Raw genomic sequence first — 25,486 nt, forward strand, 5'->3', positions numbered from 1 at the left:
AAGAAATTATTGCTGGCTGTCATGAATCTTCACCTATTTCTTAACAAAGGAAATTCAATGATCATGCCTCTCATTTTCAATTTGTTTTAAAAATATGCATGAAGACATAAAACAATAAAAATAATTTAATTTTAAAACGCTACAGGAATCATTAATTCATTTTTTTCAAAAATGAACAATGTTGACAGATACATGTACACTAAAAAGTGATAAAAAAGTATTATCCTGGCAGTAAGTTATGATAGAGAATTTCAATACATACTACAGCCACCTTTTCAACAAGTGTATGCCAAAATACCTTTAGATCATGTGCGGTATTCAATAAGCAACTAAGATTGGGAACTAATACTTGATTGGCATGTATATTTAGCTGACCAATAGGCTGAATGAAATCACTGAGGCATGTTTTATGATAAGGATAAGATCAATATTGAATAAGAAAAATGAAATTAATTAGTTTTAAACAGATACAATCTCAATACAGATATCAAAATAAGGCCATTTTTTTATAAATTGGTCAGCAGATTTTTTTTTGAAAAATGTTGGACGGGTGGTGATGTGAAAAATAAGCAAAAAAAGGATTTCATACTCATCTTTTTTTACAATAGTAGTGAATACATATTTTTCATAGCGTTTGTGGCCAAACCCAAAACCAAAAGATAAAAATTAACAACAAAAAGGAAAGACATGTTCATAGATACATATGAATGACATTTGAAATGCTTTGATTTCTATGCAACAAAATGTCTGCAATGCCTCAATATTATAATGAATATTGATATGTTCAAATGCTCACTTTGTCATACACATATTTTTGGCTTTACAGTCCAATGTTCTTACCTACCAATTTCAAATCTAAGTTATTGTAATCATTATATAAGCATATTATACACTTCCTGGCAGTGAATTTCAAATAATGTCACATTAAAAGTCAATATTATTACAACCTTTTAGTTATAATGTCACTTTTTCAATATTTTTTTTAAAAAACAAATAACCAAAAAAAAATTGGAGGAGGGGGGACTTTTCGAAATAATTGGGCGGTAGATCCGTTAACCAATTTATCAAAAAAGAAAGGCCTAAACACAAAAAAAGTTAATAAGTTTATAAAGAATGTAATGCTTAATTTTCATTCAATGAAACCGTTCCAAAAAATGTATACTTTGGATTCAATAAATTACCATTGATCTCATTCACCATTGATTTAAAACAAATTATCAAATGAGGAACTATTTTAATAATTATGAAAATTAACATGAAAAGAGTATTTATCAACAAGTAACATCTTTAAAGCAACTGTGCACCAGATGATTAATTTGCAGGAAAAAAAGAAAATTGTCGAAAACTTACATATACTTGGTATTTATGTGTACAATGCATTGAAACTTACCAACTGAAGTACCACATAGTTTACAATTTTATTTAAGTTTAGCAGTTGTTTCATATCTTTCCATTAAAAAAGATTACTGGGTATGTCTACCTAGTAGAATTCATTCCTAAAGCGTGATTGGCTATTCAATGCTATCACGTGATATCAGGTATATAGTTTAAATATACCACTCGTTTGGAGTAAGCAATCGTAGCACAGTGGACTGCAATTTAGGCGACCCAGGATTGAATCCGGTCTTCGACACAATTTTTTTTTACATTTTTGTACCTTTTTTACAATTATGATATCACAGCTTAACACATTCCATTATACAGACAATCCTCAGATTTGTTACAGAAAAAACTTTTTTTTTATGCCAATCTGGTGTACAATCCCTTCAACTGCATTTTTATGTCTATCAGGTATCTTGTTTTTTTAAAAAGAACATTTGATGAGGTAGTGTTGCCTCCACAGATAGTCTTGTAGGCCTGTTATTGTCTGTATGAAAGCTTTTGTTTCTCGAAGAACACAGCACTTTCTGCATTTGTGACTTTGCAGACTGCTCCTGGCTAACTGGCTCACGTCCTGCATAGAAATAGACCCGTATTGAAACACATGATAAGAAACAAACATACATAAAATCATGAAAATATTTGAAGTGAAAAAATTGCTGCCCCTGTTAGTTGGAATAGCTGGACCATTTAAGGAATGAATTGCGGGGTTGATGTCATTATCGGGGTATGAACGCAATTGGGTTGGTCAATGTGTGTGGAGTCCGAAGGACTTCACGCGTACTTTGACCAACCCAATTGCGTTCACATCCCCGATAATGACATCAACCCCGCAATTCATTCCTTATATTTACACCAAAAGTACATTATTTCATTCAAGAATTGTTAAAAAAATACTTCATTTCATTTAAGAAAACCTTTCAGTAATCCGTTCTTACCCATTCTGTAAATAGAACGACCCGACTATAACCGGAAACATTTTTTTCAAATAACGTCACAATAACGCGGGAAAAGATCAACCACTTGAAATCACTTTAAAACGTAATATTAAAACAATTCTGGTACCAATATATTTAAAATATAATAGACTTACACTTTTAAAAATGCTGATCTATATTTTACGGGACCTGCAGACACAATACAACCAATAACAAGATCAATAGCTTTCATGTATACTGTTATGCAATGAATTACGATCCGAACATATCCGAAGATGTTGCGTTCATCGATTGATGAACGCAATTGCCGAAAGGCAGTTCATTTAAGGAACGGAAGTTGAGGTGTAAATATTATAATATAATTTAACAAATACACCACGGTGATCTTAACTTTTTACATGAAGCTTCACAATTTCATAGGCTTGCTACAAATTTCCTCGAATATTCTTACTTCATTTTGTTTTATATATATTGATAATATATCTTTACAAAATCACTATTAATACTGATACTAGTCACCAATGCTTACATTTTCAATTTTTTTGTGATATCAATACTGTAAGCAGTGGCCGAAATTAGCACAAGCCCGCAAGCCCTGCACTGGTTAAATGTCTTTCGGGCTTGCTCAAATTCTGAATTTTATATAGCAGGGCTTTTTCAAAAATTTGATGCCAAGCAATAGTATAATAATTTGGGCTTGTTGATCCAAAAGTCTAATTTCGATGACTGTGTAAATAGATAAATTGGAATGGCAAAAGCTTGTTACTGGTTGTAAGACTCAGGCATTTTTTTACATCACTGATCCAAAATTTGCAGAAAGAAAGCAGGCCATACTCAAAAGATTTTAAAAAAAAAATAACAAAAATATACCTTTGTCCTGAACATTTAGATTTTTAAACTGTATTTTTCCTCGGGTACAAGGAGCCAACAACCAAACCAGCTCGGGATCATTTTGGCCAAGGGGACAGGTTTGGCACAGCTGGTTACAGCCACCTGTGTTAGTGTTTTGGCATTAAAGAAGTTGAGGACCTGCAAAAGGGAAAATCAAACTAATTTTTGTACGAAAACATCAAATTTTGATATATTATTTATAATATAAATTATGTACAGTTCGATTTAATATCATGTAATATCATGTTCTATTTTTGTAAACTTACTAGAGCATGACTCCATATTGTCGTCAATTTAACTGGTAGTGTAAACATGCCACTTATAGGTTGTTTGTAAAAACTCGACTTCGTAGCAAAGTTAAGTTCATGTTTATTCTACTTTCCTTTAAACATTTTGGGTCTAGAAAAAGCCACTCGCAAAATTTTGCGAGCTTGAATAAAAGTCACTCGCAATTTGCAAATGCCGCTCGCAATTTGCGAGTAGGGTAATTCTATAAAAGTCGCCAATCTACAGGCTAGCTTAACACAGTTCATCTTGCGTTTAGGACAGCTTCTTTTAACTTCTATACGCACTCTTTGGACATTCTACTGTCAGATTATTAACATGTCCCCGCATAAATCTGCCATATTTACATCACAGTGTGTTTGAAACAATATGACCCAAAGATTGAAGTCATTACCGCAACGCCAATATAATCAAAGATAATATCTTTAAAATGTACACTAATACAAATCAGGATTTACAAATGGTCTTTATGGCTATGAATTAGACCAGATTCATTTGTTTTATTTGATAGTTCGTTATATTTAATAAACAGACAATGCGGAAGTCATTACCGCAACAAGATTGTTAACAAATTGTTTGTTTTTTTAAACTATCATCTATGCTAATGCTATTAGGTTTAGCATTACTAATGTCATTTTCCTTGTTTAACAAGAATACTTAATTGTAAGGTGAGCGATCGAATTGTTTGCAATATAATTATCAAAAAACAGCATCGTTGTGGTAATGACATACTGTTTCGGTAATGACAGGTAAGTGGCATAAGTTTTAATTAGAAATCTTTATGGCAATAAAAAATGAGATTATGGGAAGATTTAAACTTGTGTTCACATTTTTATTTTGCATACAATTTGAACATTAAAAAAAAATAACAAATAAACAATGCTCAACTTCCCATTTCAATAACGATTTTACACAACATATGTATATACAATTAAACTCATGTCTTAATATAATGGGAATTATCAATGTAGGTAGACGCAGCATTCTCTTGGCATTAATGTAAGTCTGTGACATTGACGATTTAAACACATTAACTCTGAACACAAACGATTAAATGCCATGAACTGTTTAAAATAAAAAAATAACCGCTTCTATGTGAGCGGGAAACTCGTATTCAAAACTACATTGTACGTATAACATATACATGTATTAAAGTTCCATCTTTTTCACTATTGCTTCCCAAACAGTCTTGTCAATAGCACGGTGCCTTGTGGTTACAAGGCTTGGTTCATTATTGAGCAAGGTGACCACTTTAACTCCCTCATACCAAATAACATCTGGGGTAAGAGGCCAAAAAAATCTGTTGTCACCAATACAATGCATGGCGGAAACTTCAATATTGTTGTCATCGACATCGACGATTTTCCCTGGATATGGACGACCGTCATAATCCACAACACAAAAACGGTCGATGAGAGATTCGTCCAAAGACATAGGAACGACCAGCACACTATCCTGTTTATAAATGATTGAAAATTTAAGTTATTCAATGAAAATAATATAAATCTTATATCTATACCCTTAATGTATGCCATAATCAAATGCGCATTAATTGGTGGTGATAGGTTTTCAATAAAAATTATATTGAATTTTTATTAAACATGTAGTGTACTGGGTATGCTATTTTAAGTACCGGACTCGCGAGAATATATGTATGTGAACTTCATATTGATAAGGTACCTTATTCGACACTGACTCCGGAAGCATGGACACTGTTGTACCCTCTGTCATTGAACTTTCATGCATCTGCAAGGTAGTAACTGTACCACATACATTTAGCTTGATAATTTTACTAACAAGGTATTATTAGCACAATTTCATGACAGACCAACATTTGCATCTTTAAACAATACATGTTTTTTAAATAAGTAGTCGCTGTATAAAGTTAACAAAGATATTTTTGTGATTACATTGACATCAAATCTTGTAGTGACAGGATCGTAACATGAACAATTCTCTGAACAGAAACAGCTCAGGACCCTGGATGATACAACTCCTTTCTCTTTGCAAGTAATCTGTAAACATGCATGCTCGTGTTTTTATAATAATATGTTATTTTAAACTAACTTGTAGGCAAATTTTAACATGCGATAAAATCATAATATGATTGTGTTATATTTTATCATTTATATTTTACAAATATATTATAAAGATCTAGAAATACATAAAAGTGTATATGCATGAATGTAAGTTAAGTACTTAGTTTTAAGACCTGGTGTAGCTTCATAGTTTGTGGAACTGGGCTGACAGCTAACGGAATGGTTTGCTCTTGTAATATTACATCGTTTTCTTTCACTTCGACTGCAAGAATGGTACTTTTTTGCAGCTGTAATCCTATAATAAAGACAAATTCATTATAGTAAACGCAACAACTGTGCATACAATGCATATATCTTAAGACTTACGAATAATATGATTATTATTCATCTTAGCACAATATTTAACTGAAACGTCAAGTAATTGAAAAGAAGATTTAAAGTAATACATTAAATAATTCTTACCCATTAACAATAAGGTTTTAAATCATAGTTATTTTTCAATTCATCTTGTTCATAATATTTAATATTCGTTTTAGTTAATGTTTACTACAATAGTAATTGTATTGGTATGGATATATAATTATATGTGAATTAGAATAAATTGTCATTAAAAGTGAACATTTAAATTAAAGAACTTAATGGACGTCTTAATGACAGTGCAGGTCGTTCGTTTATTTATTATAAGTATTGCAGTTTACAATCGACGAGGTCAGCTGCGCAGATGACGTCACGGTTATGTGTGTTGACAAGCGCGTCCGCGTTTCTTTTCAGTGCAGCCCCCACACCATCCGGGGCCCCTTTACCGTGCCCCGCCTCCATGAAGTTCCATGAACCACCTTCCGAGAAGCCAAGGTCAAAGAGTTTTGTTGCAAACAGATAAAAATTTGTTTTACAGCGATACATGTTTCTTTCAATTTCTTTAGTGTGATATACTGGTGTGCAATATTAAATTCATGCCTTGCTAAACGTTCAATGTCTGTTTGCAATTCGTCAACCAATGTTGAAATCGTTCCAGTTTCTGGTTCTCTAACTGTAATGTTCGTCTTTGAGATTCCTGTATCATTTTTTTGGATCCTTTCTCTCGATTCGTCTTGACTTCCAGACCTTCCAAGTTACTATTTTTCCAGAGTTAATGTTGGGGTTGTCAGTGCATGTCTTAATTTTGTTGTCTTTGCATCTATCGCAGGTTCGGTACATACCTGATTTTTGCCGATCATTACAAGTTATGTCCTTTATAAGTTTTCTCAGATCCCTGTGTTCAATAGCTTTTTCAAAGTTGAACTTGTTTAATTTCATTAAAGGGTTTTCATAGAATTTACAAAGACACGTTTGTCGATCTTTTTCGCTTGCTTGAATAACCCAAAACGGTTTCAAGCGTGCAAATAGGCTGTAACTTATTTTCAAAGAGGTACTTTTGGTGAAGGTTGGCAATAGTGTCATTGAGTAATCTTACTTGCATTTTTTCTCTTTCTTTTTGTTCTAGTGGACTTTTTACCTGCCTTAAATCTGGAGTTGTCATCTCTTGTAAAGAAACTTTCAATAGTTCTCCTTATAGCTATTTGCTTGAGTCTGAAATTGCTCTCTCTTGTTCTTGTTTCTCTCATAGAAATCCCTGTTGCTTTGCCCGTATAACTTTTCAGTTTATATTTCCTCAGCATAGACTCTCTAAATACAAGACTTTTCAGTATTTGTTTTGTTTTGCGGTTGGATGAAGCATATTTTGTTCGCAAGTTATTGACAAGGAGACAGTAAAGTGTCAATGTTGATTTCATTGTTTTCTGAGATGACATGATATTTTTAACAGTTTCTTCTACGCCATCCTCTTTCTGGGACCTAATCAGCCTATAGTATCTAGTTTTATACTTATTTTTCAAGCGTCGCTCTTTGTTTAGTTCTATTTTCAACCTGAACTGTGCTCTATACGCTCTAGATCGATTCAAATTCTTCTTTCGTCGCCCTCAACTTTATTACATTGTTGCTGTTGTTGTTGTTGCTGTTGTTGTTGTTGTGGAATTGGTTGCAACCCTTCGGGTGAGTTTGGTGGCGTGCAAATAGATGCTAAGGCAGTTTTAATACTTTTTTCTTTATCTCTTTTGTTCTTGGCGTGTGTTTTCCAATTCCGACGCTTTTGACGTTTTTCTCTTTCTGTTAGATCTTTAATTGGTTTTAGTTGCCCGAGCGCTTTTCTTTTTTTGTATCTTTCCCTTTCTTTTCTTTTGTACTCCTCGTGTTTGGTCTCGTTTTCCCTTTGCCTCTTACGCCACAGCGCTGATCGTTCTCCAGAAGTAAGAGCCATTGTTCAATCTGTCGCTTAAACAAATCACGTTGCTTTTTCTTTGCTTCGACCGTACTTTTTAAGGATTCAAGTTCCTCTCTTACGGTAACCGAGTCACTTATTTGCACTTGGTTAATGAGCCTTTCGGTGCGGGCGATTTGATTATCTAAACTGGTGATTAAATTTCTTACACTGTCAATACGTTCCTGTGTTTCTGGAAGAACAAAGCGCAATACTTCTAATTTTCGTCATTACCGAAACGTTACAAACATGTTTTAATTCTTTGTTAGTATGTGTACATTGCACCAATTTACAAAAGCTAAGTATTTAATTGCTTTGTGTAATAATGTTTAAATGCATTGACACCTCATATTCAATGCATTATATTTTTAAGACCATATTTATTAAGAATGTTTACAAACTTATCAAAGTTGTAGTATTTTTTGCAAAGAAAGTTAAACTAATGGGAGTTCAGTTTCCGCAATGTTCAAAATCACGTTATGAAAACCTTAAAGTTTAAAAGTTAAGTTTTATGATTGCAATTGATTTATTTGTCTAATAAATAAAGTTAATAATCTTATATTTAAAGAAGTTGTTAAACACTTAATTGTCATTTCCGAAACGCCCTTGTCATTACCGCAACGTTTTATATGTTGTGGTAATGAACGTTTCGGTAATGATGTTTTAATAATAATTTTCATAAAGCGTCTACATGAACTAGAGTGTGCACTGTAAACATTGTTGAATATGATGATTAACTCACATGATTTCAATACAAAAAGCTTAATATATAGTAAAGGCCATTTTGCATTTTTAATATAACGTTCGGTAATGATGCTTTAAAAACATACGGTTGCAAAAATGTAAACTTACCGACGATCTGGAACTGTTCGGCCATTTCATTTAAACTTCACCCCACGCCAAAACTTTTCGCGCCAATCACATGTATTGATGACGTAGGCAAAACATGTGAAATGCTGCCTATCATGAATTTTCATTTAAAAATATTGGTCTGTTGCGGTAATGACAGTTTTTTTAGTTACAACACAAGTTCATAATTTTCTTAAAATGTATTGGTTCTTTGGGTTGTATACGCATTTTTATTTTAATGATTTAAACATTACAATGGTATATAGTAGAAAAATAAATGCATTTATGCGACAATTAATTGTATTATTTGTTCCGGAGTCAAAGTACCCCCTTTGAGTGACACGCATATTTTGGCATAGCTGCATAGATGAAGTTGTAAAAACAGCAGAACAAACTTAGATATTTAGTATTTCTATTGTGGTTATCTTTAAAGGGTTTATAACCATATATGAAGGTTACCACATGTTGGCATATTTCTTTTTCATTCATTTAATTCTCAGATTCGATGTCGAGTGACAGCGTTTCGGTAATTTTTATAGAATTGCCCAGTATGCGAGTCTAAATTCGAACCCTGCAATAGTTTTAAAACCTGCATGTGAAAAATAAGAAAATAGAACGTGGTCGAAATTAGCACAAGCCTGCAAGCCCTGCACCGGTAAAATGTCTTTCGGGCTTGCTCAATTTTTTTCAGATTAAATGTTATTATCTTTCTTTTAGAAATCCTTTTTTTTCACACATCAACCAAATTTTAGTGTAGTGTAACCTTAAAAACAGTCTGGATCATAGGAGCGCATTATTCCACTGTTAAGCGTCGAAAAGATAAAGATCAAAGAAAACATCGTGAGTTGGAAAACAGAAAATGTCAATTGTTAGCGTCCAAAAACAGCGCGGAAATAAAGTGATGATGCCATGGACAATATTTTATTCTATTAAATGTTAACCAACACATGTACCTTTATGTATTGTGCTCAAAAGTTTAATTTCTTTTTCTCAAATATTGATTAGTGTCATTTGATTAACAGGTTTCAGATTACTTATCATATATTGTCGACGTCCCTAAAATCGCGACTAACCTTAATTCGCGGCCATCTTTGTTGTTACCTAGTTATCGCGAGTTTTGAGCGCACCTGCAATGCTGTGACGTCATTTTTACTACGAGAGTACTACTAGCGTATTTGCTGTCAAACTCGCGAAAAATGCGTTTTAAACAGGTAATTCCAGTATAAACAAGTGCACATGTGTCAAATAACCTGATTTTACTATATCCAATTTATTGCCATGGAAACCTTCAATTTAAAACACTAAAACTACTTTTTAACAATATTTTTTTTGTCCGTCTGCATTGTTTACATTTTGTCAATGGCGGTCACGTGACTCACTGTGGTGTAGTAAGGCCAAGCAAAATGTTAATGTGTGTTATCATGGTCCATAGTCTTAAGTGTAAATGCACAGAAATTAATGAATTTTTATTCCTGTTTTAGGCATATCCTCAGCCAGTAAGAAAGAAGTATAGACTGTATGGTCAAGGAGACAGGCACATCCGTACTTAGAGCATCAAAAATATTCAGTGTACCAGAAAATACTCTAAGGGACAGAGTTTTAGAAAAAATTGACCCTGAAACATGTGTTATGGGAAAGCTACCATTATTTGATCAGCTGGAGGCGGCCAAAATTGTCAGTCATTTCAAGAAAATGGCTGACTTGGGGTATGGATACACCCAGCAGGAGTGTGTTGATATAGGAACTGCGTATGCTGTCCAGTTAGGAAAACGGAACAAGAATACACCGCTTTCAATGAAGTGGATGAAAGGGTTTTTAAGTCGGTGACCGGAAATGAGGGTAGGTAAACCAAGAGCTCTTGAGCACGTGCGGGCCAAGATGGCGAATAAAAACATTGTAAAGACTTATTTTGCCAACCTTAAAGTATGTATACAGAAGAATAGGCTCGCGGACAAGCCGCACCTGATGTACAATATTGATGAAAAGGGTATTACAGTTCAACACAAGCCTCCTCATATTGTTGCTAGTGCTGAGCATCCTGCACAGGCAGTAACATCAGGAAAGGGTAGCACAATTACAATCCTTGGTGCTGGTAGTGCAAGTGGTTCTGCTATCCCTCCATACTTTGTCTTCCCTGGAAAGCGAATGAACTTCGATTTGTTAAAAGGGGGATCACCAAGGGTCAGTGGAACTGTGTCAGATTCTGGATGGTCTAACACAGAAATATTCACCAAGTATTTAACTGAGCACTTTGTAAAGTTCATTCCTGGAAGAGGAGGTAACAAGGTCCTGTTACTTCTAGATGGACACAGGTCGCATGTCGCATTGACACTTGCCGACTGGGCCATACAAAACAATATTGTCATGTTCATTCTGCCAGCTCACACAAGTCACATCCTCCAGCCTCTTGATGTCGGGTGCTATGGTCCCTTCCAAAGGATGTACCATGCACAGTCACATAATGTGATGCGCCAGACACATGCTACCATAACATAGTACAACATATGTGAAATGGCTTGCACTGTGTATACAAGAGCACTTTGTGCTGAAAAATTGCAATCATCATTTAGAAGAACTGGAATTTACCCTTTAGATGGAGATGCAATTCCAAAAAGCAGCTTGCTTCCATCAGAAGTATTCAAAGACACTGTTAATTGTGATGATAATAGCCAATCAAGTGACACTACTGTTGAAGGGGGTATTCTTGTTGACCAGATGGATATGTTTGAGGAAATAGAGCAGCAGCTAGTAAAACATAAGAATGAACAAACCAAAAAACCTAGAAAAACTGTTAGTAAGCTTGTGTCCGGGAAAGAACTAACATGTAACCAAGTCATTGCTGCCATTGAAGAACATCAACTGGCACAGAAAAAGGGACCAAGACCTTCCAACAAAACCAATTTAAGCAAGGAAAAGGCAAATAAAGGCAAATCCGGAAATATCAAAAAAAGAAGTAAAACAGTGACAGAAAGTCCTAGGCCTGGACCCTCACATGTAAACGTTACACAAGACACTTCAAGTGATGGGTATGACTCAGATGAGATGAATTATGAGAACTGCTGTATGTGTGGATGCTTTCAAACAAAGGAACAAGCCAGTTGCATATTGTTGACATTCGTTAAGTGGGGCAGGTGTGATGGTATCGTGAATGGTATGGCATGCAATCACTGGACTCACTTAAAGTACTGTTCACCAGTCAGAGTCCTCAGACTTGGGGATAAATTCTACTGTCCCCACTGCAAAAAAAAATGAAGAGTAATAAGAAAAAAAATAAGAAAGTCTGACAAAATAATTGAAATATGTTGTTTATAGTTGAAATTTTGATGTTAACAACTTTGATGATTTGTCTGGTGATTTTTCACATAAACCAATTAATTAAAATAGTGTTGGCCTGTTTGAAATGCCGTGACCTAGATTACGTCACAGCTCGCGATTCTAGGTACTGAATTCAAGATGGCGGCCTTGTTTCAATGGTTGTTTTGTTTTGACAATTGTTATTTGAACTTTTAACCTGTTGTACTAGAATGAATGTGGAAATGTGGATTAATAAATTATCTTTATGATAAAAGTAAGTAAACAAGGTTATTGCTTTGTTTAACTATATTATTTTTGGTCGATTGCTTAATACTGCGAATCATGGTCTGTCGAGGATACATATGATATATCTGTATAAATGTGTTGTTTTTTTCAGAGGATCACCCGGAAAGTCTTAAAAAACTTGAGGGCAACTTCAAGGAGTTTTTAAATACTTGTCTGGCCGAGGAGGCAGATGAGGATGTGGAGCAATGTGTTTCAGAATACATAAAGGGTAGGTAACTAATACCAAATAAAATCATGCATTTGATTTTATTTTTTTAAAGACGTAACACAAAAATAATATTAATATTTTTATCACGCTTTTCTTACTCACAAAACCACAGACCTATATTGATTATAGGTCCATGACAAAATGCATCGTGAAACATCAAAGACAAATGTTGGATATTGGATTAGACATTGTTAACAAAAAAACCTAGATGAGTAAGCCCTTCACCCCTGCTTAGACTTCGCACAAAATATCTGGTTCTGAGGGAGGGGCACAAGTCAAAAGGTTATGACCTCTCTATGTTATCTGGATCAGCCCCTTAAATTGATCACTTTAATGTGTCACCTCTTCAGATTTTATATTATTATTACTACCTTCTAACTGTATGTTTTTTAATGTGTTACAGGACACATACAGTTTAGACATTAATGTTTATATTTACACTCCTTATTATCAAACCTTCCCAAGATAATTGAACAAAGTGTCATTTCGGCTGTTCATTAACAAGTTGAAGGTGAAATGAAAACATTTCTTTGAACTTTTAATTTCGTAACATATAAGTCTCACTCTCGAAAAGGTTTTTCTTACAGGTCTGTCCCAGACTGTCTCAAGTATTGAGGAGCCAAGGCCTTCTTTGGAGGTAAAAGCTAAAAGTGCAGATAATGATATACTTGAGGAGCCAAGGCCTTCTTTGGAGGTAAAGGCTAAAAGTGCAGATAATTATATACTTGAGGAGCCAAGGCCTTCTTTGGAGGTAAAAGCTAAAAGTGCAGATAATGATGAGGTAAATTTATACAGTAATATTTCCGAAACTTTTGAATGTTTACGTTTCAAATATCATTACGTAGGCGAGTTCTTAAATGGAATATATAATAGGAGTATGTTGTAGGATCCATTTTTTATTTAAGCTTGTCTGTTGGTTGAAGAGAAATGTTGGGCTTATGTGATCTTCCTAGGCATGGAAAAATATAAACCTTGGTCATGACTCAATACAATGAAACTTGGAACATGGAACATGTCTTGGCAGTGACAATAATGGGATCAAGCTCCCTTAACTCTATTAGTGTATACCCAGGGCCATTACAAGGGCATTAACATCACTTGAGTAATACTATATAATGCCACTTTTTGAACTTCAATAAAAATAGACGAATGTGGTGAATATGTGTGGGGGTCTAAACAGCTTGTGGTTTGGCTGTTATTTTGTTGTGTTTAAGAGATTTTCACACAAATGTTCCTTATAACAAGACAATGTGTTAAAAATAATCAGTGTACACCAAAGGTCAAGGTTTAAGTTCTGAATGCCTTCCTTTCTGTGTGGCCCAGTGGGCTTAAGATAAGATATCAGTTTCTAATGCTTGCTCTGAATGTTTTGGCCAACCTGAGGTAGTACCTTGTATTTTAAACGAGGTTTATGACTGTAGCAATAATTATTAAAGTGCTTCCATATTGACATGTAACATGTCGGAATTGATCAATTATTTTTTTATTTTCTTCACAAGGCTAAACAAGTCAAAGTTGAGGAAGCAAAAAGAAAGAGATTGCAACTGAAGGAAAGGGATGCAGTGAATGAGAGTGTTGGCAATCATGTTATCAAAAAAGCCAAGAAAGAAACTGATACGGACAGCCAGCAAAACATTTTCCTTGACCAACTGTGCAGAATAGAGAACAAGGTAATAGTTTTCATATGGTAGAGTAATGGTGGGTGATTGCTAGTTGCTGTAGTTCCAAATCAGGTCTCGATAGATTTATATAATATATTTTTATTTTATATTCCTGAAATGATGATATCCTTCAATTGATTTGATGCAAAGCAACCTTAAAAGTCAAGCAGCAGGTTTATTTGTACAAGTGTTTGTTTTAGATAGCTTAATTCCGTAGCTATGATATTCTTTAGTGCTGGACAATTTACTGTAGCACTAAAAGTTTGATACCAGGTCAAATAGCTTAAACCTGATCTATACAAGTAAAATATAAAAAAATCCTTGTTCTATCTCTTGCAGGTGGATACTCTGAACAATGCTGTGGAAACTCTACTTGGGTGCAGATCCTGCCTTCGAAAGATATACAAGGTAAGTTTAATTAAAATTTGCCATTCCTAAAGTCAGTTTTCTTTTGGAAGCCGCTTAATTATATAAATGTGAATATCTAATAAATACAGCTAAATATTATCGCAGTGTTAGCCCAACGGAGGGACTGCATTTAATGGTCAAGTTCAATTCCAATGTATGCTTTCGTAAAAGATTTTACTTCAGACACTGTCCTCTTTGAGGCTTGTAGTTTTTAAATGTAAACACTCTTAAAGTTTAGGATATTATTGGGGTTTTATAGAGAAAAGCTTTTGAAATTGTTACATCAAGATCAAATTAAACAAATAGGGCTGCTCAGAGTTACTAAAGCATTTCAATGTGACTTGACAATTTTTTGACTTTCAAAATCAGCTGAGATTCCTCAATACAAACATTCTGACCAAGTTTTAAAAAGATAACGTAAAAATGTTGTCTTACAAATAAAATGTTGACAAGCTCTGCTTTCCATCACATAAATGGCCTGTAATTATTATTATCCTTTATATCTGAGATGGTTGTGGACTTCAGACTGATATTCTCAAATAACCGACTTTAATCAAACAATTTAATTATTACATGCATTAACATTATTTTAACATTATTATTTTCTTATTTTTTTCAAAAGGTTCAACCTTTCTATTTAGTAATGATTCGATTCTTCTTCAGAAAGGTCTGTTTACTGAATCCATTCCCAATCATCTTAGCCCTCATTTGTTTTCCTATTCCTGTCTTAAGGCTATTCCAGTAAAACACATAACTAGTCGGGGGTTTAAAAATACATTGCTTAGAACTAAACAAAAACTAAATCTGACTAGTTCAAGATAAGTTACCAAAGGGTTGGTTTTAAAAAAAATGCTCATACTCATTGCCATGAATGTTACATTTCAGAAGTTGGATGGTGACAACAGCGTTCCAATCAGTCCAAGACCGACAGGGAAAACACCTAGCAGTAGCATGAGAGTGGTTACTACATCAACAGAGTCATTAAATGAGAAAAAATTGGCAGTAGTGCCAGCAAAATCACAGGAGGAAAATGCAGGTAACATAACATGAATACTTATTTTAATTGCACCATAATTAATTACATTAAAAACAAACTAATTTTACACTATGAAATTCATGCAAAAAATTAACTTTTATCAGAGCTCAATTTTAAATCTGAGTGACTCTGGCATAAATGTCCATTTTTAACTTACAAGGCAAGCGTTAGCACCCACTCTGCAACATTGTTTATATTTTCAAATGAATGAAAGGGCTTAACTGGTCCATATTTGACAAGGCAATATACAATATAATAATGCCTTTATACCGCAACTTACTGTGGTACACTAATGGTGTACTGTGACAGCCCTAATCTCCAGTGACATTGCATACATATATATTTTAGGAGCATGACTGGTATTTATATTTATTATGCCCCTTATTAGACAAGGAGTTTCGAGCAAAATAAGTAGCCTTAAACTAAAAACTGTATGGTTTACATCCTAATGATACTTTATCTTGAAACTCTTTTTAGACTGTGATGACCTGCAGCATTCAAACAGTTTACCCCTGCCGATTGAAGAAGACGGTAAGTACCATTCCAAATTTTTAATGAAAACGGTATAATACTGGAATGAAACATTGCCACATTATGTACTATAGCAGACTCTTATGCTTCTCAAAACCTATTTGGTCCTCATAAAAGTGTTTTTACCACATGATAAATTACATCATATATACTACAGCAGAAGGCAATATTTTGCATAAATTAAAGTCTTAAAACAAAGAACTTTTCTTTTAATACACCATTTAAAATAAAAACAAAAGGAGGCCAATGTCTCTTTAAGAGTCCCACATTTGCTTTATAACCAGAGTTTGATTTGCCATTAAACAGGACTTATGTTTAAACTATTGGCTACTGAGCTTCAATTAAAATGTTTAAAGAAAAATAAGTTATCTTTGTTTAAAATTTTCATTCAAAGCAAAATGTTGTTTTCCCACATATATAACTGCATTTATGATGCAATTTATCATATGGTAACTTAATAGCAAAAACAATTAATTTGTACTAAAAGAAATGAGCGTGTTTAGTTTTCACTGCCGCACAATTCACTTTTTAGGGCAAAAAAACCAGCTTGTTTTTTAATTAAAAAATAGGAACAAAATCCAAAAATGAAACCCGTTTGCTGAAGAATTTTGAAATTTGTGGCCAAGTAGATATAAATTCAAAATCATTTATTGAAATAGTAAACGTTTGGAACGACAATATGTATTTTTAGGTTCAAAGCTCTGTGCACCCGACCACAACAGTATTATTCCTTATGTCCTTGCCTCAACAATACTTTATATATGAACTGCTTTCAAACTTCCTAAGAACATAGCTCTGTGGTACATTTCAATACAAAGAGTCAACAAGAGCTGTCACAGCATGTTATGAATGGGACATTGACCTTTGAACAATGTCAGTTCATAAAAAAGGGAAAAAAATGCAACGAAATGTCCATTATGTCTAACCAATATTGCTGGTGCATTTGCAAGACCACATGGCATTACGTTTGTGCCATAGGATTGAAACTCCTCTATCCTTTATGCGTAACAACAATACAGCGTGGGTCTATTGCCTTTATGTGTCAAATGTAAAAAAAAAATGCCTCTGAAAATAAAAAAATACCACCAGGACACAACCAACTATTCTCGATGTCCTTATATGCAGCATTCCATAGTAAATAAACACTAAGTGTGACCTTGACCTTAGATGTATGGACACGGGTCTTGCGACATGTCAACTTGGTATGTGAAACACACGTGGCAAGTTATTTGAAAATTTGTCCATACATGAGAAAGTTACAGCCTGGACATGACCACAACAGTATTATTCCTTATGTCCTTGCCTCAACAATACTATATATATGAACTGCTTTCAAACTTCCTAAGAACATAGCTCTGTGGTATATTTCAATACAAAGAGTCAACAAGAGCTGTCACAGCATGTTATGAATGGGACATTGACCTTTGAACAATGTCAGTTCATAAAAAAGGGAAAAAAATTGCAACGAAATGTCCATTATGTCTAACCAATATTGCTGGTGCATTTGCAAGACCACATGGCATTACGTTTGTGCCATAGGATTGAAACTCCTCTATCCTTTATGCGTAACAACAATACAGCGTGGGTCTATTGCCTTTATGTGTCAAATGTAAAAAAAATTGCCTCTGAAAATAAAAAATACCACCAGGACACAACCAACTATTCTCGATGTCCTTATATGCAGCATTCCATAGTAAATAAACACTAAGTGTGACCTTGACCTTAGATGTATTGACACGGGTCTTGCGACATGTCAACTTGGTATGTGAAACACACGTGGCAAGTTATTTGAAAATTTGTCCATACATGAGAAAGTTACAGCCTGGACATGACCACCTATACACTAGCTATGTCTTATTTGCAGCATTTCTTACTGCATTCATACACTAAGTGTGACCTTGACCTTTGAGGTAGGGATATGGGTCTTGCAGGCAACACATCCTCTATATGTGCCAAACACAATCATGTGGCAAGCTATTTTAAAATCTGTCCTTAACAAGAGAAAGTTACAGCTGGGACAAAAGAAGTTGAGCCATACTAACGGATAGACAGATCGACAGACGGTGCGATTTTAATATTCCCACCTTCCGATGCATATAAACACGCCGGGTAATCATTGGAGCCATAACATTTTGTAATGTGTTGAAAATGCTCCAACGAAAAAAGAGTGCATGAAGATTGCTGCATTTGAATTACTCAAAGCACTTCTAACAGATAATCAAAAGCTCGTTCAAAGCAGTGAAGCAGAAATTGCTAAAGTTGAACCTGTCATGATGCCTGTACAAAGAGTATTCCTAGAACCAGTTGAATCACCAGAAGCTGAAGTTCCAAATCTTTACTTCTCTGCATTCATTGAGGAAAATGTTTCTTTTGACATTAAAGATGAAAATGACGGTGATCAATCACACACCTCATTTCAAGATTTGCTTGAAATACAGCCTGTTATATCCTTTAACAATGGTGATGTTGCTAAATTTCAACCTGAATATGACAGTGCCTTAATTGCCAGTATTGAACCTTTGACAAATTTAGGCGTTTCTTACACTGCAAAGGTCTGCTCAGCAACCCCACCAATGTCACCTAAATCAGAAACATTTTCCGAGCCTTCATCTCCAGAGTACTCCAATGACATTAGCACTATTGACACCAGTTACCTTGATGACAGCAGCTGGTCTAGTTCAGTTAAAAGCAGTCAAGTGTATGACCATGAGTTTACTAAAATTAAATCAAAAAAAAAAGAAGTCAAGGTCAGATCCATATGATGCTGATTTTGATCATATTTCTGATAAAAAACTGCGAAAAAAAAATGAAGAAACTGACTTGAATCCTCTTTGTTGATGTGAGATCAATTATCCATACAGTAATAAACTAATGATACTAGCACAGTATTTTAAAAGCATAAAATGCTCCTGAAAAGCGGTCCAAATGATTTTAACATAAAATCTGTTTTAACTGGATGCACATGCATTGGTATTGGCTGTGTTGTAATTTTTGTGATGGGAAATTTTAAGAAACCTTCTGACATTGCCATACTGTTCATTACCTGTAGTGATCATACACGGACACTTTTTGTATGTATATATATATATATATATATATATATATATATATATATATATATATATATATATATATATATATATATATATAAACATCAAACTTATTTTTTCAGAACTGGCCAATGTTGGGGATGTAAAGTACGGCATAAGAATCCCAAAAGATGCTCTGATGAGGTGTGAGAAAAGTGCCAAATCAGCGGAAAAAATTGGCATTAAATCTCATAGAATTTCTTCTAAGTCCAGAGGAGCTTCCAACACTGTTTATGGAAATTTACAGCATAAAAAAGTTCCAATGGACGAAAACAAAAGAAGGGCCTTGAGAAGTAAGATTTGCCTCTATCATTATGTCATTGTTATGTAATGGTGACACAATTGTAATCTAGATGTCATCAGCTTTTGTATCAAGTGCGCCTTTTTTAAAATACCTAATTCTGTCTGCCTTAATGTCTCTTTGAAAATGAATTTGGACTCGAAAGACAATATAGACCTTTAAAGTGACCCATTCAAAATCAATACAGACACATGTAAAACAAACATTAATTTTGAGTGATACACTCTCAACTACTTACTAAATAATGCATTTATGGAAAATATTAATTCACAAAAAAAAAAAATGATTGTTGAATGCTAAAAGATTTATTGCAATATTCTATGGTTTTATAAGGTAGCAGTGCCATATTTTAAACAAACCTTCATAAGCATCATTGTTTTCAACAGCTATTCATCCTTTTTAGTATAATATTAAAAACAATTGTATTAAATATTTAAATTATTTTTTGTGAATAATAGTGCATGTTAAAAAGTAAACAATGACTAAACCTTTATAGATATTAATATCAATAGGTAATTGTTTTAAATAATTTATTACCTAGTTAGACCAAAAAAAAATAATTGTTTGTTTAGGGTAACCTTCCCCAAATTTCTAGGTAGGGTAGGTAGGGATTTTTTTATTTATTTTTTTCAAAATCTGTCGTAAGTTCAGAGTGTTTTCTTGCACATGGCAGTCTTTCCTACATTACTGTCATTGCCTGACTTTGTTTTATCATATAAACAATAATTCTGATTAAAATCTGCATTTATCCGCCCTTCGTTACTCTCTATTCGCTTACGAATATTTTTTTTGCTCAGAAACGGAAAAAAAAGTTAAGAGTCGGCGCATTTTTATAGGTAGGGTCGGGTTTCCCGAAACAGACATATTTTTTTAGGCCTTATGTGAAAAAATATAATAATATAATTTTCCTTTAAGTGATTCTTTTGTTTTGACATTACAGGTCACATCTTCTCCATCTTCAGAGCAGAAGAGGGCAAGTGGGAAAAGGTTGTGAAAGCAGTGAACGACAAAATTCGCAAGCAACGCCCCAGAAAGGACAACCATGAATGACAATACATGAAAAATGTGTTTTAAAGTGACACTCTTATTCAAAATCAATACATACAAACATAAATTTTGACTGATAAACCTTAAACTACTTACTAAATAATGCATTTATGGAAAATATTAACTACTGACAACAAGATTGTAACCGTGAATTTAATAGCAGAAAGCGCAAAAATATTAAATGATTGGTAAATGCTAAAAGATTTACTGTGGTCTACTATAGTCTCATAAGTTAGAAATGCCGTGTTTCATGCACATTTCCTTCAAATTAAGCACAGTATTCTTCATAAGAACAATTGTTTTCGACATTTATTCATCCTTTTTAGCTCGACTATTCGAAGAATAAGGAGAGCTATACTACTCACCCTGTCGTCGGCGTTGGCGTCACACCTTGGTTAAGGTTTTGCATGTAAGCACCTTTAAGTCATTATCTCAGTAAATACATCAGTTATTGCATTGAAACTTTGGATATGTATTCCCAACTAGCTAAGATACTAAATTAATGAAGTTAGATAACAATTATTTGAATATAATGCAAATAATAGGCCTTTATTATTCGACTTAGAAATTCTGGTTAAGGTTTTGCGTGTAAGCACACATAGGTTAATATCTCAGCAACTACTTGAGGTATTGCATTGATACTTGATACAATGGTACTCAATCATCCAACCTACTAAATTAACCAAGTTAGATAACTCTAGTTTACATTTAATGCAAATAATTGCCCTTTATTATTTGACTTAGAAATTCTAGTTAAGGTCTTGCATGTTAGCACACATAGGATAATATCTCAACAACTATTTGATGTATTGCATTGAAAATTTATACAATGGTATTCAACCACCCAATTTAATTGCATAACCAAGTAGTTAGGTAATTGTATTTTGCAAATAATGGCCCTTTATTATTAGACTTAGAAATTCTCGTTAAAATTTTGCATGTAACCACATTTATGTTAATATCTCAGCACACCATGTATTGCATTGAAATCTAATCTAACATGATCCATGCATGTTTCGCCAAAACGTTTCAATCCTTACATTGAAAAGCGGCGGAAGAGTCTAGCGCGCTGTCTCTGTGACAGCTCTTGTTTGAATATTAAAGCAATTGTGTTAAATCTAATTTGGGAGTAAGAGTGCATCTTTAACAAGGAAATATTATAATCAATGCAGAAGAGAATAACCAAAATTTTTTTTTAGTAACACCATACTTGTTTGTGCAAGGCAGATGATAACAGTACAACAAATGTGTTAAATGTGACTTGTGGATCCAATATAAGTACTTGTGCTACATGCATATAAGCAGACAATTAGGGAAATATTCTACATCTAAACAAATGTGTTGAGACTCAATACTTACTATTATATATAAAGCCAACAAATGTATATACAATATTTGCTATTATATCTGCTCTTTGGAATGATTTTGTATTTTCAACTAATTCAACTACTTATATATGTGTCCAGGTGTAAACCAGTGATTTTTTGGTAGTATTCCACCAAAATTTACTGCTGGTATTTCAGTGGAATTCCATTGGAAAACCAGCGGTAAACTTTTAGTGGAATACCACCAAAGTTTACCTCTGGTATTTCAGCGGAATTCCACTGGAAAACCAGCGGTAAACTTTTAGTGGAATACCACCAAAGTTTACCGCTGGTATTTCAATGGAATACCAGCGGTAAAATTTGGTGGTATTCCACTTAAAGTTTACCGCTGGTATTCCACTGAAATACCAGCGGTAAACTTTGGTGGTATTCCACTAAAAGTTTACCGCTGGTATTCCAGTGGAATTCCAATGAAATACCAGCGGTAAACTTTTAGTGGAATACCACCAAAGTTTACCGCTTGTATTCCACTGGAATACCAGTGGTATTCCAGTGGTTTTCCACTGAATTTTTTACTGGGGAAATTATTACTGTTATTAATATTAAAAAACAGTACCAGTGGTATACTGTATAATAAGTTCACTTTATATATTTCTCATAAATAAAAATGTTGCTACTTACCACAACATAAACCAAAAATCTTAAACTGCATCAACTATCCTGTTTACATCAAATTATCAGCAGAAGTAAATCATGTGTGATGTAGCTGATAATCTGGGGCACCAAAGGGGAAATTTCAAGTTGATGACATCATAATGTGCATGACATGCAGTATTGATGACATCACAGATTTTGGAACTCAGCCAATTCTCTCAGGACAGTGTCTGCTGGTATGTATTTTTTTGTTTATAAATATTATTTCTGTATTGATTGTGAACTTTGGCTTTTATTTATTTATTAAAAATAATATCAGAAATGTTTCTTTTTATCAAATTTTGATTTTGAAAAATATCTTTATTGTGTTTGGATAAGTTAAACTAGAAAAATGTGAAATGTTGAAAGAACTGTTCAGTGTATTGGTAAAAAACCCAAACAGTTTCCTTTCAAAGCTAATTTTAAAAAGAGATGTTTGTTAAACAATATCCCCCCCCCCCCCTGCAAGCTATGTTGTCAGGATTATATGGACAATTGATTTGCAGGGGCTTAGCCAGTCTGTACTGAATGTTACGCACAAATGTGGGAGGGGGATATCCCTGTAACCGTAGGGGGTTCAGGGCGGGCTACTCCCGAAGGTAGCATAAACAAGCAATTTTCATTTTTTTTCCAAAATTGCAGATGTTATATATCATATTAAAGGGAATTTCAAGACAAAAAAATGTAATCCATTTTAATATGACACAATCACAGAAAAAGTTATAAGTTTTCAAAGACGATCACCTTCGGATTTCAATATATCGATTCCTTAGACCACATGTAATATTCAAAGGAAAATTGATTTATATCATTTTAATTATGTCAGCTTGCAGGTTGCAGCTCCCAGCTATTATACAATGATCTCCAGTGTCCCTTCCTTGTAGTCATTTAGCAGTTTATAGGTGTACACAGTAGAGCGATCCTCGTCATACACTATGTATACTCGGGATAACCAGGCACCTGCAAAAATAAATAAATAATATATACAATGTAAACCACTATATATTGCTTAAATCAAACTTATATTTAAGGCATTCACAATTTAAATAAGTTTCCAGTTATAGAATTAATAAATAAGTAACATTGTGAAGATTAAATAATTTACTTTTTGTTGTTGATATAAATGTTTGTTTGTTTGTTTTTTATTTTATATCAGAAACGTTTATCAGAAACAATACTAGAGTGTTAAATTAGAAGCAAAGAGGTTTTAATTCAAGAGCATCCAGTTTGACTTAAAGAATACATGTTAGTATGTTAGTAACAGAAATAAGTGTCAGACCACAATGGTACAATGGTTACAAGTTTGATAGTACAATGGAAACTACAAGGTACAAGGACAAGCACATGCACACTATAAAATGGCCTATGCAAAAACCAAAGGCTAATTGAACATTGCACAAGGGATTCAGTGACATCAGAGCCAATGGCAATCTTTTATCTCTTTCATATATAGTCTTAAATCAATCAAACATTGATCTAATAATTTTTTTTATTTATTATTATGTATAACAGTATTCATACTTGTGAAATGACTTTTCCATTATACCAGGTTTGCGCCCCATCTACCAAAAACTTGTGACGGACCCTTTTCATGTTGAGCAGCTGAGTCTCTGCAGTTTTCTCTACTTTATCTTCTAGCAGATAAGAGTGTTGAACAAGAGTTTTCAGATTACTGGTTAGTTCTTCAACCTTAAAACTTAATTTGTCTTTAGAGAAGTTAAACACAGAGCTGTCTTCGTATTTTTGTTTCAAAATGTTTTTTTCTAAACCTCAGTTGGCATTTTAATGCCTCAATTTTTCTAGGTATGGTGTTGTAGATTGCTAAGTGTTCATCAATTTGGGACTCACACTGCCAGAGTCCATGGTACACTATATCATTCGTATACTTTTCTTGCTCTTATAGTTTTCTTGCAGCTGTTAATTCATTGGCTTTTCTTTGCTCATTTATCTTTTCCATTTGTTTATTTCTAATACTTTCACTCCTTCTTTTGAATTTCTTTCTAATTTCTTTAACCCTTCCACGAGCTTCTTCCACAATTTGTCATGTTTGATCTTCTGATTTGCCCTCAAGCCACTGGGCAGTTTTGTTCAGCGTGAACATCACATATGATTCTGTTGCAAGAGTACTTATATTTGGCTTAAATCGGAGCAGTTTATCATAGTATGCAAATACCCGTTCACAGTGTTTGTTGTGCTTTTCAACACTTGCTGTTTTTTGCTTAAGCTCAGGTGAGGTTTCAGCATATTTTCCGCCTGGTAAGAAATCTTCAAATTTCCTTTGTATATATCTACATACTGCAGGCAAGATTACATTCAACATAGCCATACAATTTTCATCAAATTCACTTGCTTCTACAAGTACCTCAAACACTTCATTTTCCTTCACCTGAGTTGGAAAGGGTCTAATTTTGCCAGCCATGAACTGATCTACATTTTCAATGGCATCTTTAAGTGCAGTGATGAAGTTAAGGTAGTGTACATTCATGTCCATCATGCTTATAGACTTATCTTCTAGAATGTTCCAGAAAGGTGTACAAACAAGTAAACACATCAGTCCAAGTGCCTTGCACCCTGCAATATATACTGGCTGCTTTAGATCATGAAGAACCGACTTTGTTAAACGATTCAGAGAATATCCTTCAAGGAAAGTTGTCATATGTCTGTGTAACATATACACTTGGGCTGCATTGTGGAATAGTATGTTAAACCTATTGCCACGGTAGGGTACACGTTTTAATGTTCTTTGTTTCTTTTCTTTATAAAAATCTTGAACATATGTGACAAATTGTATGTGACACCCAGATTTTTCATCTGCACCTCGTGCAAATGCCTTACATGCGGTTCTAATGAGGCGTGATGTTCCTGCTTCTAAAGGCTTTATCATACTCGTATTCTCAATTGGTGATTCA

At 33.9% G+C, this 25,486-nt stretch overlaps 2 pseudogenes; both read left to right on the forward strand.

Annotated features, from left to right (window-relative positions):
- Positions 1 to 9,874: 9,874 nt before the first annotated feature.
- Positions 9,875 to 18,163, forward strand: LOC128244546 (uncharacterized; annotated as a pseudogene).
- Positions 18,164 to 18,263: 100 nt separating this feature from the next.
- LOC128244547 (uncharacterized) lies at positions 18,264 to 20,562 on the forward strand (annotated as a pseudogene).
- The last annotated feature ends 4,924 nt before the right edge of the window (positions 20,563 to 25,486 follow it).

This window comes from Mya arenaria, chromosome 8, assembly GCF_026914265.1.
Source record: "Mya arenaria isolate MELC-2E11 chromosome 8, ASM2691426v1".
NCBI classification, from domain to species: Eukaryota; Metazoa; Mollusca; class Bivalvia; order Myida; family Myidae; genus Mya; species Mya arenaria.